The sequence below is a fragment of the Suricata suricatta genome, chromosome 2, assembly GCF_006229205.1.
Source record: "Suricata suricatta isolate VVHF042 chromosome 2, meerkat_22Aug2017_6uvM2_HiC, whole genome shotgun sequence".
Lineage (NCBI taxonomy): Eukaryota > Metazoa > Chordata > Mammalia > Carnivora > Herpestidae > Suricata > Suricata suricatta.
In genome coordinates, this window is record NC_043701.1 from 37971289 (window position 1) to 37987194 (window position 15906).

The following is a 15906-nucleotide window of genomic DNA, read 5'->3' on the forward strand; positions in this document are numbered from 1 at the left end:
TGCTGATGCATAGAAGCACATGTACCCCAATGTTCATAGCAGCACTGTCAACAATAGCCAAAACATGGAAAGAGCCTAAATGTCCATCACCTGACGAATGGATCAAGAAGATGTGGTATATATACACGATGGAGTACTACATGGCAATGAGAAAGAATGAAATCTGGCCATTTGTAGAAAAGTGGATGGACCTTGAGGGTGTCATGCTAAGCGAAATAAGTCAGGCAGAGAAGGACAGATACCATATGTTTGCACTCATAGTTCTAACAAGAGAACAGGAGACACCTAATGGAAGACCAGGGGGAGGGGAAGAGGGAAAGAGAGTTGGGGAGACAGAGGGATGCAAAACGTGAGAGACTATTGAATACTGAAAACAAACTGAGGTTGAAGGGGGAGAGGGGAAAAGAGGTGGTGGTGATGGAGGAGGGCACTTGTGGGGAAGAGCACTGGGTATTGTACAGAAACTAATTTGACAATAAACTACTTAAAAATTAATTTGTTTGATCATTACCTAAATATTAAATTAAAAAACCTAAAATTTCCTAAAGAAACATAGAGAATATGTTTGTGACCTTGGATTAGACAAAGAATTCTTTAGTACCAAAATCATAATCCATAAAACAAAATATTATTAAACTCAAAATTTTTAAATTGTGCTCATTAAAAGGTACTATTGAGAAAATAAAATATATGCAATGAATTAGGAGAAAGTATTTGCAAGTCATATTTCTGTTGAAGGACCTGTATCCAGAATAGGTAAAATCCCTTTAAAAACAATGATAATAGGGGCACATGGGTGGCTAAGTAGGTTAAGCATTAGACTGTGGCTCAGGCCATGATCTTGCAGTTTGTGGGTTTAGGCCCTGCATCTGGCTCTGTGCTGACAGATCAGAGCCTGGAATCTGTTTCAGATTCTGTGTCTCCCTCTATGTCTACACCTCCCCCACCTGCGCTAGCTCATGCACGCTCTCTTTCTCAAAAATAAACATTAAAAATGTTCTTCAAATAAAATCAATGATAATAAAAAGAAAAGCAAATGGTAATAAATATAAATTTATAATAAAAAAGAAACAATAACAAAGGAAAGCACAATATCTGAACAGAAATTTTACCAAAGATTGTATTTCAATGGTAAAGGGGCAAAGAAAATGATGTTCAACATCATTAGCCATTAGGGAAATGCAAATTAAAATCAAAATGACATACCACTACGTATCCATTAAAACTGTTAAAATTTAAAACCTGATTGTATCAAGTGCTGGTAGAGATGTGAAGTAATTGGAACTCTCAAACAATGCTGGAGAAACCATGATACACTTTGGAAAAACAAGTCGACCTTTTCATTTTCTTAAACACTAAATATATTATGTATTTTATTCCTCAGTATTTACCCAAGAGAAATGAAATTATATTTGCACACAAAAACTTAAGTGGAAATGTTCTTAGCATCTTTATAAACCAAGACAACCCAAATGTCTGCCAATAGGTACACAGATAAACAAATGTGTGATACTCATACAGGAGACTATTGGAAAAGCAACAATGATTTTCAAAATAATTATGCTGAATGAAAATCTCTATTTTTATTTTTTAACGGTTTTTTTTTGAGAGACAGAGAGAGAGAGAACGTGAGCAGGGGAGGGTCAGAGAGAGAGGGAGACACAGAATCCAAAGACAGGCTCCAGGCTCTAAGTTAGCTGTCAGCACAGAGCCTGACGCGGGGCTCAAACCCACGAACCATGAGATTATGACCTGAGCTGAAGCTGGACACTCAACTGACTGAGCCACCCAGAGATGTATGCTTTTTATTATATCTAATAAAGATTTACAGAGTGGGGGTTATAATGGAGAAAGAGAGGAGAAATGGTGGAAGAAACAACACTTAGTGCCTTCCCAGAACTCTGAGCATTGTACCTCTTCTTCACACCATATTTGTGCCCTTCTTTGTAATTCCTCCTGCCCTCTTTGGTTCATCTCCCACAACCCTCACTCCTATCTACCATCAGTTCCTTTCCCCACATAGTTGACATTCTAGTTTACATTAGCCTGGACCTTGTTATCCCTAAAACTCCTGCAACTCCTCTTTGTCTTTCAGAGCTAAGTTTTAGCTGTACTTTCCAAGATCCTATTGGCAGCTACCAAAATATTCTTTACCCTACTTGGTTGCTATTGACTCACTTGTTGGGCTCCCTTTAATTGAGAAGCCCCTGAGGAACAGATTGCCTGGTCTACCTCCATTTCCTCCAATATTTCATACAGGGCCTGTATGTAATGTGCACTTATCATAATTGTTTGAATGAAAGAATGAACCTGATTATGTTAATGTATACTCCATTCCACTGATGTCCTTTCAGTGCCATAGAGAGTAGGAGGAAATCCCAAAGGGAGTCATAGCTATTATCCCAACAGTTGTTTCTATTTTTCGAAAAAAAGAAAACACTAAAACAATTTTCAGGGCCCTGGCTGGCTCAGTTGGTTAAGGGTTAGACTCTTGATTTGAGCTCAGGTCATGTTATCACAGTTCATGAGATCAAACCTCATGTTGGGCTCTGAACTGACAGCACAGAGTCTGCTTGGAATTCATTCTCTTTATTTCTCTCTCTCAAAAATAAATAAACTTAAAAAATATCTAAATTCATGAGACCACTAAAAATGTTTACCACATCATAGAAAAACATCTCCCTACATGTTCACAATGGACACCCCAGCTTCATTGTAGAATTATCTGTCAAACAGGTCAATATTCTAGGCAGCTTTTTAAAACAAATGTCCTGATAATTACTTTTTTTTTTAGGGTGGTGGGGGGGGTGAGGGAGAGGGGAAAAGGATCTTTAGCAGGCTCCATGCTCAGTGTAGAACCTGATGCAGGGCTATATCCTGTGACCCTTGGATTGTGATCTGAGCAGCAATCAAGAATCGGAGGCTCAACCAACTGAGCCACCCAGGTGCCCCACCTATGTTTTCCATAAGCACAGCACTAACAGTAATGGCTGAATATAGCAAATTGCGTGAGAAAGATCTAACAACCTGCTTCTTTGTTTTGAGTGCAGAGTACTTATTTCTGAACTCTTGGAATCTGGAATTTAATCTGGCTCACGATTTTACTGTGAGTATCTGACAAGAAATCAATTAATCTAGTTCTCAGAACAATCTCTGGTGGGAATGACAGAGGAATGAGGGGAATTCTCTTGAAGGAAGAGTTTATAAACTATTCACAAAACATACAAATACACATTTACCGTAAACAGGTATTTTGTTGACCACTTATGCTTAGAAGCCACATTTCCTGGAATTGGCTGGAATGAACTCAGTTTTACTGTTTCTGCATGATCCAAAATTGAAGATCAATATGAAAGAAGTTCTGAAACGTCACTGGACTGGATGCTAAATGTAGTCCATTGTGAAATGAATCTGAGAGTACAGCCACTTAAGTTATTGTTCTGTGTCATTTAGGTCAGACAATAGAAGCAGAATAGAAAATGCAAGCAAAGAATTTCTTAAGTCAAACATTTAAAATATAGCTAAGAAAACCTGGGTGAGGATGTGTGAATTTCCAAGCGCTATGGCAAGAGGTGAAAATCAACTTCTAGCTGGTAATTCCCTCCAGAACACATTGTTTCTTCCTCCTGAAACACACAAAGAAGAAATCATGCACCCAGTAAAGCCAAATCCCTTTAAAGCTTCTGTTAGTGTAGGTTCATTTATTTTTCCCCTGAGGAAGCATCAATGGATTCAAATGAAAGTCTTGAGGCATGTTTGATAGATGATAATAAATGATGAAGAATTTATCTAGGAAAGTCACAGTGGAAAATGAGACTGGTTAAATTTACTTTTACAAACATTTATTTAATAAGGACATGCACAGTAACCTGAAGGCAAAAAAGGTTGACAGGAAACCATTATGATCTGGGGCATTTTTCGACATCTATTTCAAACTGATGAGAGCTGAGAAAAAGTAACAGTAAATGCAATCTTCATCAGTCAATCATAAGAAACATGAAAAATAGGAACATGAAAATATCACTCAGATTCTGCATACACAGAGATTAGGGGAGATCTCCCTTGTAGAATCTTATTTTCAGTCATGGTAATAAATTTGAAATAACTGAAAAGAAAATGGCAACTGTCACAGTCTGAAACACAGCCCATTATAGCCACCTGTTCCCTATTTCTGAATAGTTTCTTGAAAAAAAATGTCCATAGCAATTCAACTGTTTCATCTATTTCAGACATGATTACAATATATAAAGAATTTAAATTGCCTTATAATGGAAGATGTGTACATCTTCACAGTTGAATTGCATTGAGCAATAATGGTGGGTGTGTATCAATTACCACTTCCTTTTATTGTGGCTCACCTTTGCTCCTGAATTTATGTGCCTCTCAAATTATAGAGGGAAATGTTGCAGAAATGACTCATGACATCAGGCTTACTCTCTAACAACCAAGTTTAGAGGATAGGTATAAATGCTAAAAAGCTTTTCGGCAGTGTCAGTAGCAATTTCCGAAGCCTGTACTTTTCGAAGCATTTATTCTTTGACCCAAAGGGCATAAAGTGGCAAATTTTAAAACAGCAGCACCTTGGGGCGCCTGGGCGGCTCAGTCGGTTAAGCCTCCGGCTTCGGCTCAGGTCAGATCTCACATTCGTGGGTTCGAGCCCCACGTCGGGCCCTGTGCTGCCAGCTAGCTCAGAGCCTGGAGCCTGCTTCCGGTTCTGTGTCTCCTTCTCTCTCTGACCCTCCCCCTCTCATGCTCTCTCTCTGTATCAAAAATAAATAAAACATTAAAAAAAAACAGCAGCACCTTGAGATATTTTTTAGAGAACAGTCTCTTCTTAGGTGGCACTATGCCTAAAAACTAGCCTTTCTTTCACCTAAAGATCATAGGCTTGAGGCAGAAGGGAAGATATGACAGATGAGTCTGTTGTGCTCTGGGCATGACATCCAGCACTGTGCATACATTATATACTTTAATATTTGCAATACCCCATGTCAAGTGTGATCCTCCATTTTATAGGCAAGTACTGAAGTCACATTTCTCTAGCCCAAGTTCACCCACCCAGTGAACCTGACCCCAAAGCTAAGGGGTTCTTAACTCTGTCAGTCAATTCAATTCTGAATCCTGTTTCTTTTCAGTGTGGTTTCATTCTAGCAGTCAAACATCAGATCAAGTTCTTCAGGAAGCCCTTTGTTAGAGCTCCCAGACAATGCCTCTGCAGTTCCATCTGTCCCAAGCAGATTTCGATGAGAACAGTGAACAGTCCTTTCAAGAATGTAAGCCCCTTATAGGCAGAGCCATAGTCACTGTTTTATCCTAACAACTTGGTGGACTGTCAGCAATGGAGGAGGTGCTCAACAAATATTTGGTGAGTTATAAATGAACTGAGAGAATTGGTTAAACAATTTCCAATCCATGCTCCATGAAACTCTAGGAATTATTTAGGGTTTGCATGGTGTGGGGAGAGCGACTGAAATTGCATGGAGAAGGTGCTGACTGGGCATGCATTCTGGTCTGTGCCATCACGAGAACCACAGCCAACCCTACAGCAGTTGGATTGCTTCTTCTTTACTCTTTTTTTTTGCTATTGAATTTCTGTATATTTAATTTGAGCAAAGGAATATATGGTGACAAATAACGTTTAAAACTATTGGAGGGTGCCTGGGTGGCTCAGTTGGCTAAGCATCTGGCTTTGGCTCAGGTCATAATCTCACGGTTTGTGGGTTTGAGCCCCATGTCAGGTTCTGTGCTGACAGCTAGCTCAGAGCCTGAAGCCTGCTTCAGATTCTGTGTCTCCCTCTCTCTAACCCTCCCCTGCTCGTGCTATCTCTGTCTCTCAAAAATAAATTTAAAATACATCAAAAAAAAAAAAAGGAGAAAAGGAAGAGATGAGTGTTTCTCATCCAGGGTGATTTAAAAAAAAAATAAAACTATTGGATTAGACGGTCACTCTTTCACTTCCAAATTTATGTCATTGATTACACTCTGAAATGGCATTTCCCGGGATCCCTTGTTGCAATAGAAGTTTCACATCATACCCCTTGGAATAGTCTGAAGCAGCTATTCCTATGTATTGAGAGGAGAGGAGAAAAACAGTATTTGCCAGATCATATGGAAACTTTTGCATTAATGTTAGTAATTGCTAAGTATATAGAACTTATTATAAAGGCAAGGAAAGCCCAGAACATGATTGGAGTCGGACCAGAGGCTCAAAGTGGAATTACACTGCCCATTCCCCAAGCTCAGTTGCACTGGCAGTGGGATGCCCTTTCTCTCCCCCAAAATCTCATGGCTGTGGCATTAGGAGGTGAATATCAGGCAAATGAAGTAACTAGGGGCACAATCAATCTTGGCTACATCTACTCTGCAAGATCAGAGGCAGTTTAGAGAAGGACAGATACCATATGTTTTCACTCATAGGTCTATCAGGAGAAACCTAACAAGGGACCAAAGGAAGGGGAGGGGGGCAGAAAGTTAGGGAGAAGAAGGGAGGCAAATTATGAGACTCTTGAATACTGTAAAACAAACTGAGGGCTGAAGAGGGAGGAGGAAAGGGGATGGGAGGTGATGGTCATGGTGGGGGGCACTTGTGGGGAAGAGCACTGGGTGTTATATGGAAACCAACTTGGCAATAAACTATTAATAAAATAAATAAATAAAAGGAATTTAACACGGCAAAAAGAATAAAGTTGCAAAGGAGAAATGTTTAAGTCCATGTTCTCAGAAGTGCTTCTGAGCACCAGAACTGGTTGATTTATTTACTCAGTCAGGTCAGGGCAGTTCAGCCAATAAATTATGCTGTTTCACATCCATGGTTTTTCCTTATCATCAATGCTGCTTGGAGGGAGCCAAGAACTGGCTAAATGTGACGCACTCTCTTCTGGGGACTTGTATGTACACATTTGTCCTGAGACCAGGAAAACCTCTCTGCCTTAGGCTTAGGTTGTTGCTCCTGCTGTTCTAACTCTCCCTCCTGTGGCAGCTGGAAGTTGGGGTTTGACCCTTCCCCAATGGAGCTGTTAAGTGAAGAATCATAAATGACATAAATGGCTTGATCACTGACTTTGTTCTAGGTCAGAAGTGTCACTGTCATCCACCTGGAAGAGTCATCATCCAGAGGGTTAGCTGGCCTGTCAAGTCTTCACACAAGTGATACACTGGGATTTGAATTCTGTTATGTCCGACCCTAGGACCGAAGTCTTTAATAACTCTGAGACATTTTCTTCTGACACCACATGCTCTTTCTTGTTCAAGTCTTGAATATGGTGAGGCTTCTAAAGGGTGCGGGAGGCCACCAAGCCTAAAGATATATAGGCCCAACTTCAAAGAGTAGTTAGCTTTGTGGAAATAATTTGTGCTAATGGAACACAGGCAAGCTCATACCAGCAGAGGGTGAAGGGTAAAATACTGAACACCAGTTGAAAACATAGCTATACAGACCTGGGCTAGGTCCTGGTTCTATAGTTTACTCAATGACATTGAGAAAGTTCCTTTAATTTCTTCTTCTATAAGAACCTGATGGCATTGCTCTAAGAATGAACTAAATAAATGATGCAAAACCTTGGCATCGTGCCTAGTATATAATAAAAGCTTTATAAATGCCAGCTATTATTATCAATGTTGCTATTATTATATTTGCAACAACGTTTAAATATCACATTTTTCTTTTCTAGCAAAAGGTTTTGCCAATTCAATCCTTTCATGTGGTCTCATGGGATACAACATAGACGTTAAAATATATTTACACATGATTGCTTTCACTAGAGAACTCTAAATAGAACACCAGTGAATTAGTAGATTAGTCAACATCATGTACACTTGTATAGACCCAAGATATGAATATGATAGCATGAGAAGAAAGTGAACAAATAATGGAGAAAAATTTCATTGCTAGTGCAAATTTTCTTAGGAGAGATAATGGCAATGTGGCCATGTAGGAGAATGTCCTCAATCGTAGGAAATACACATTAAAGTATTTAAGAATAAAGTGTGATGATCCTGGCAACCTCTTCTCATGATACAATTCTCAATGGGACACTCATTTCTGCACATCTTGTGAGAATGGGCACTAACTGATTTTTTCTGGCCTTTCTCTTCAAGGACTGTTTACCATGAACAGCCTTCAAAAACAGACACTATTTTCCTCTGGGACAAAAGTTAAGCAGACTAGCTTGCAGTTCCCAGATAGAAGTTTGAGGTTTCTCAGCTGTGACACAAACCTACTATGTGCATAGCATCCATCCAGTTGGACATGGCTTTGCATTACTTCTGTAGGGCACAGGGGGACAAGGGAACCCACATAAACACAAGCTCATGATACCTGCTGTGCTGAGAGGTCTACCATTTTAGTTTCTAACCCAGGAGTCCCAGGTCTTATACTAATCATCCAAGAACTCAAATAAGCTATCTTGTTGGTTGACAAATAGGGTAAAAATCTCACACTCTTCATAGTTCTTGACCCCTGCCCTCACACGCTTGAGCCTATAAAACAAACATATACATATGTGTGCATACTAAGTCTATAAAAGACATCAATTACCTCTTTTAAGGGCACAGACAGAATAACGTCAGCTACAAAGTACTGAAGTCTACACTTAAGCATAAAGTCCCAAGTGAAAATGGTAATGAATCAGATGATCCCTGGGATGCAGGCCTGGGTGACTCCTTCAGGGAGCCTTTAGGTATGAAGTTAATAGAAAATGGACTCGAAAAGGCCTCAGAGGCTCTGAAGCAGCATATTTGACTAGCTCAACACTTAAAAAACACTCAGGAAGGGGTGTCTAGGTGGCTCAGTGGGTGAAGTGTCAGACTGGCTCAGGTTATGATCTTGCAGTTCGTGAGTTCAAGCCCCGCGTCGGGCTCTGTGCTGACAGCTCAGAGCCTGGAGGATGCTTCAGATTCTGTGTCTCCCTCTCTTTCTGCCCTTCCCCTGCTCATGCTCTTTCTCCCAAAAATAAATAAGCATTAAATACATTTTTTTAATAATTGAAAAAACAACTCTTAGGTAAATATTTAGACAGGCACATTATTTGCATACTGTCTTACTCTTCTACTCCTAAACACATATTCACCAATGTTTTGCAGACATTTGTGGGGTCTTTCTGTTTGTTTTTTGTTTTTTGTTTTCCTTTGCTGACATTTGTTAAGCATCTACTTTGGGCTAGGAATCACAATAAGTCTTATAATAACTTTGCTGTATGTGGGGAATGAATTTAGGAATCCCCTGGGCTTACATCAATGGGTTAACAAGGCATAAAGAAATACAAAGCCATAGATTGCTCACACCCAAATTTGGGTAAACAAGAAAGGCACCCCAAGGATAGGGAGGAGCAAAAACACCCCAAGAATAGAGAAGGGGAGCAGAGCCCCCAGTATAAAGAGGGAGGCACAAAGGCCTCAAAATAGGAATGCGTGCAAAGGCTCCCAATACAAAGGTATATGAAGTAAGCAAGATTAGGCATTCAGGGCAAAGTGTCCCCCAATTTCGTATTATAGCAGAAAGCTGCTTTCACAGAAAGGAAGGACCAAATTAGGTAAGCAGGTAATTAGGGCTATAGACCTTTGCACTGCACGGTCCCTTATACTGCCCAGTATGGAGCTAATTTACAAAAGAAAAGGTGCCTTGTTAACCTTGAAGTGTTTTGCCCTGTCATATTCCCTAGGGTAGCTAAGATAAACAGACATAGCGCCTCCTTTCTGCCATTAAGAATCATCTGCCCATCTGCCAGGTGCTGGGATTTTGTTTTATATTGACCCAAACTCCAAACATAGTATATCTTTAAAGCAAAAACAAAAACAAATACAAAAAACAAAAAACAAAAAACACCTTTCCCTCATGCCCATGAGTTGATGTTCACAGCTTCTTTGTCTCTTTGTGCACACCCATCACGTTTGTAAGCCTTCTGATCTTAATAAATACGGGGCAAGGACCCTAATTCAGGGCTCTTTTCCCAGACATTAGCCATCTCTTGCTTTAATCCTGCATCCCACTCTCTTGCTAAAACAAGAGAGAACTTGAGACCCAGAGTCTATGACAGCAATAAGAGGAAAGTAAAGAAAGGCAAAGTTTAAGGATTTGCTTGAGACTCAGAACAACAGGGCTAGAATATGAATTATAATCAAATCTTGACATCTTCCAACAGTCCATGAATTTTATGCAATCCATATATCAGCAAGGTTACTAGGGTCAACCTTCCTTTTGAATTAGGAAAATTTAGCATGGCAGAGATCTTTTATTATTGATATCCTCTTACTGACATAAAATCTACAAAACACTATATTTTAAAAGCATATTATCTCATTTCTTATACATACATTTAAAGGCTATTCTAAGAGTAATTTCCCACTTGTCCTAGGCAATCTAAGTATGCTTTCATTATTTAACAATTATTTTGGAGACAGTTTTAAAAGTATTAATTGATTTCATGTACTACCATATTAAGTTTGGGGAAGTTTGTCCACAGTTCTGGATCTATAATGACTTGACTGGATCCAGATTTGACTTTAAAACGCGAATGTAGGTAAAACAGTTATGAAATGATTAGCTACAGTTATAATCTTTTAGTCAGTTGATTTGGGGAACTCCAAAGACAAATTTAAAACACAGCCAAATCATTTTGTTGGCAATATACCATCTTACATATATAAACATTTATTTGGTATAAACTTTTGAGCATATCCAAGCACCAAGTAATTACTGTAACTGAACACTACCTTCCTAATCAGATTCTCATCCGTATGGGAAATGTGGCTGTTGGTTCATAAAGTAGGTTCAACTGATCTCAACCTGGATTTATTCATAGATTGTCATATATTTGAAAATGTACAGTTAGCTATTGAGCCATCTGCATCCTTTGGGTCTACTATGTAGAGCAAACTATCTTAAAAAGATAGACTTTATTATATGATTTATGGTATTTTTTCCACTAAAAGGCAATAAGTCAGTCTCAATAGTTTTCATGATATTGCATCGTATCTAAATTAGAAAGTGTCAGCTATCAAAAATGAATATACGGTAAGAAGGAAGACAAGCAGCTATGACATATACACAACAGTTATATGTACGCAAAAAGAAAGAAGCAGAGAGGGAGGGAGGGAGGAAGGGAAAGAAAAATAAAGGGAGACAGAACATCTCTTGAATTAATGTAACTCCACTATTTAGATGACCCAACTAATTAATATAAATATAAAATGTGTTTGTCCTGTGCTTATAAAACTGTTAATTGACAATTTGGACACTTTGCAGCTCGGATTTCTTTCTTTAAGTATGTGCTCCAGAAATATTAACAGAGAAGCATCATTTTCAACCATTTGTTAACCCATTATTATTTTGAGTAAGATTAAAACCTTCATAAACTGTTAGAGATTCAGATATGCATTTTAGGAGGTCACCTTGTCAGCAGAAAATCAATCTTTTCTTGTATTCTGACCAAGTCAAGAAGAATTTTCCCAATTTTAAATCGGTGACTTTCCTTTTGAAATGAATAGATATGTATTTCTTTTAGAAAGAAAAGTGATCAAGGGTGTCTGGGTGGCTCAGTCAGTTGAACATCCAACTCTTGATTTTGGCCCAGGTCATAATCTCAAGGTCGTGGGATTGAGCCCCAAATTGGGCTCTGTGAGGAGCATGGAGCCTGCTTAAGATATTCTCTCTCTCTCTCTCTCTCTCTCTCTCTCTCTCTCTCTCTCTCTCTCTCTCTCTCTCCCTCTGTCCTTCTTACCCCTCCCCCACTCGTGTTCTCCTTAAAATAAAAATTAATAGATACACCCAATGTATGTTCATTGAATACATAATGATCTCTCTCACTCTCATTTTATAGCTATGGCTATTTAAAGAGATTACATTATTCGCTAATTCATGGCAAATCCAAAATTAGAATCCAGGCTTCTGACTCCATACTCCAATTGTACTTTTAACATATTCATATCTAAGAATTTTGATGCTGGTTAGAAACATAATAAAGAAGAATTTAGATATAAGAACATTTTGATTTAGAGAATGAAGACTTTAAAAGTCATTACCTCAACTAGAACCAAGACCGCTTTGCTGTGCCTTCCCAGAAGAGAGTACAGTGGTTGCAGATTACATGAGCTGAAGGACATTCTCATCAAGTACGGCCACCTCCCTTCATGTGTTATAGATGTAATAGATGGGCAGGCAGCCGATCTATTTTGGTGGAGAGTCCTGGGTTTTAGTAGGGGATCTAAACTCCATTAATATTCTAGAATTCGGTGTGACATGGTGGACCTTTTTTAGAACCTCAGAAATGGAAAAGACTTAGAATTTACCTTACTTGACATTTCACCTAACACATGAATCCTTCATACAGCAACTCCTGCAGACAAGCACCCAGACATAACTGGAACTTCCGTTAACAGTTTATACTACTTCACGAGGTAGCCTGAGGCAAGAGAAAGAACTGAAGACTTTGAAATTAAAATATGTAAGTGATGACGATAAATGTTCTTAACTTTTTTGAGCCTCCATTTCCTTAGTTTTTAAAATGTAGATACTAATATCTGCCTTGCAGGTTATTATGAAGATCAGACAAAATAAATTATACAAAGATCTCTCCCATACTAGGAAGCCAAAAATACTCATGTTCCCCACAAATACTTTATCAGTAACTTTGGGCAGCAAGTATAACACTGTATGTTAATTACACTATAACCTAAGAAAAATGAAAACAATTGGGTCTATATTTATCAAAAAGAAAATGACATAGGGGCACCTGGGTGACTTAGTTAAGCGGCAGACTTTAACTCAGCTCATGATCTCCAGCCTGTAGTTTGAGCCCCGCCTCAGGCTCTGTGCTGACAGCTCAGAGCCTGGAACCTATTTGGGATTCTCTGTGTGTGTGTGTCTCTCTCTCTATTCCTACCCCGCTTGCACTCATGCTCGTGCTCTCGCTCTCTCTCTCTCTCTCTCTCTCTCTCTCTCTCAAAAATAAAATAAAACATTAAAAAAATTTTAATGGTAGTGACATAAAAACAGAAGTTGAGTGAAAATAAGGAAATTGAATAACAGTATGTATAGTGATATATCTGTAAAAATATAAATTTTTAAGTCATAAAATAGTACTGTATTTTTGTAGGTATATGTGTGTGCATACATTCACACACGTCTGCAAAAAGTTATATGTAACCATACACACACACACAATATCAAAACGTGAAAAAGAAATATAGAGACCAAATTGAAGAAACTATTTCTGGGTAGTTGGGGAGTGAAGGTTAAATATTTTATGAAAAAAATTGTTTCTGTCTAGATGCATCAGTTCCCTGGAGCTGCTGTAACAATTACTACAAACTTGGTGGCTTAAAACAATAGAAACATATTCTCTCAAAATTCTTCAGCCCCAAAATTTGAAATTAAGGTTTTGGCAAGACCATGTCCTCCCTGAGGTTTCCAAGGGGAGAATTCTTCCTTGCTTCTTTTTCTCTTCTGGTGCTTGCTTACATTCTTGGAATTTTTTGATGTGTGGACACAGTTCCAATCTCTGCCTCATCACTACATGGCATTATCCCTGTGTGTCTCTGTGTTCAAGTTTCCCTTTCCTTAGAAAGACTTCAGTTATATTGGATTTAGGGTTCACCCTAACCCAGTATGAACTCGACTTGATTATATCTGTGAAGATTCTACCTACAAGCAATGTCTTATCTGTAAGTTCTACGTTGATGTGAATTTTGGGAAGGACACTATTCAACCCAGTATTGTTGATAATTAGATGAGATATTACACAAACTGTGAAGTACAAGTTGATTCCATTTATCAACTTTCCAATTGTTAGGTAATTTTTATTTTTATGTAGATCCATGAAAACAAATGATTTGTTCGAGATTTACTTTCCAGGGCACCTGGGTGGCTCAGTCAGTTAACTGTAAGACTTCAGCTCAGGTCATGATCTCACTGTGAGTTCGAGCCCCATGTTGGGCTCTGTGCTGACAGCTGGGAACCTGGAATCTGCTTCAGATTCTGTGTCTCCCTCTCTTTCTGCCCCTCCCCTGCTCACACTCTGTCTCTCTCTTAAAAATAAATAAAAATTGATATTTTTTTTCTAATAAAAAAGAAAAAAAGAATTACTTTCAAACATAGTAAAAAAATTATTTATCAATCACAGGGGAAATGAGATAAATCCTACCCCCAAATCATAAAGTCACAAAGTAATACAAAATAGTGTTTATGTCTAGTATGGCATTTAATTATATGGAATTAACTCATTTTAGAAATTCTCTAGTCATGGGATGTATGAGGCAGGAATTACAACATATTCAACATCAAGTTTAATTTTCCATTAGTTATGTTGGTAATTAAATTATGTTGATGTAAGGGTTAGTGTACCCTTGAGCCAAAGCTTAAAAGTCCACTTGAAGTTCTTTTTAAATAGAAGCTGTTGAGGAATGGTGATTCTGTCACATTGTAACAGCAGGGATAGATTTAATGCTATGATTGTCCGTAAATATTTACATGAAAAACATATGGCATCAGTCATCTTTTATAATCCTTAAATTGGGTTATATAATGAAATCTTGGGACATTCTACTTATGTTATGCTTAAATTGTGAACACTGTAAGTATCAGCATTTAAATTAATTTCAGCAGAACAATTGAGTTGGGTAAAATATATTTTCACAGTAACCTGTAGTAAATCAATCAATGTCACTTGAATTTCTATACTAGGACTCCCAACAGCATGTGATTTTCAGTGAGTGGTACCATGTAAAATACACCTCAAATACTATGATCAGCCCTAGGAGAGAACAAAAAATAGACGTCCTTTGCAAAGACGAGATGTTATCATAAGAATACTTCATACTTCCTGAGTAGAAATAGAAAAATCCATATAAATAATAAAAGGCCTGCATTTTTATCATGAATTATGATACCTATGTTTTGGATACTTAAAGGCATTTGGGGGTTATAATTCTGATATAAATAATCTATTAGAAAATGGTAATTTTTTAGTTATCTAAAAGAAGGGCGAAGAAGACATCAAAAAAATGAATTCTTTTAAAATCTTAATCGTCTAATATAAAAAGATATATAAAACCTCTTAGTTCACAAATCCCTTCTTAGAATCAGGTTTTCAGGACTATAAAGCCACACTAACATCAGCAGATACATACTGGATTATTCACACTGCCACTGTGTCCAGCCTGACGTTCTTATTACTATTACCTGAACGACTGCCTTTGCTTCCTAATTGTCCTCCCTGCTCTACCTGAACGACTGCCTTTGCTTCCTAATTGTCCTCCCTGCTCTACCTGAACGACTGCCTTTGCTTCCTAATTGTCCTCCCTGCTCTTCCTTAATCCACCCTATTCCAAGTTTCAGATTCCTCTGCCTACCACATAGCTTCACTCATGCCACTTCTCTGAGGGAAAATCTGCATGTACTACCATTGCATGTGAATCATCATCACCCTATCCCAACTCATTGTAAATGTGACTCCATCCACTTTCTCCAGGCTTATGTCCCATGTCTTCGGTTAAAAATTCTACCCTTCATGCAGTCCGTGCAAGGGGCATCCAGATGGCCTACAGACACATAAAACGATGCTCAACATCACTCATCATCAGGGAAACACAAATCAAAACCACACTGAGATACCACCTCACGCCAGTCAGAGTGGCTAAAATGAACAAAGCAAGAGACTATAGATGCTGGCGAGGGTGTGGAGAGATGGGCACCCTCCTGCACTGTTGGTGGGAATGTAAACTGGTGCAGCCGCTCTGGAAAACAGTGTGGAGGTTCCTCAAAAAACTATCCATAGAACTCCCTTATGACCCAGCAATAGCATTGCTGGGGATTTACCCAAGAGAGACAGAAATGCTGATGCATAGGAGCACATGTACCCCAATGTTCATAGCAGCAATGTCAACAATAGCCAAAACATGGAAGGAGCCTAA

General features: G+C 38.5%; 1 long non-coding RNA gene across 1 annotated transcript in view; it reads right to left on the reverse strand.

The window, feature by feature from the left end:
• Nucleotides 1-15906, reverse strand: part of LOC115280179 — a 191952-nt gene that overhangs the window by 140161 nt on the left and 35885 nt on the right. The window contains exon 3 of the long non-coding RNA XR_003903702.1: nt 3532-3626. This is a non-coding gene — a long non-coding RNA (uncharacterized LOC115280179). The remainder of the gene's footprint in view (nt 1-3531; nt 3627-15906) is intronic.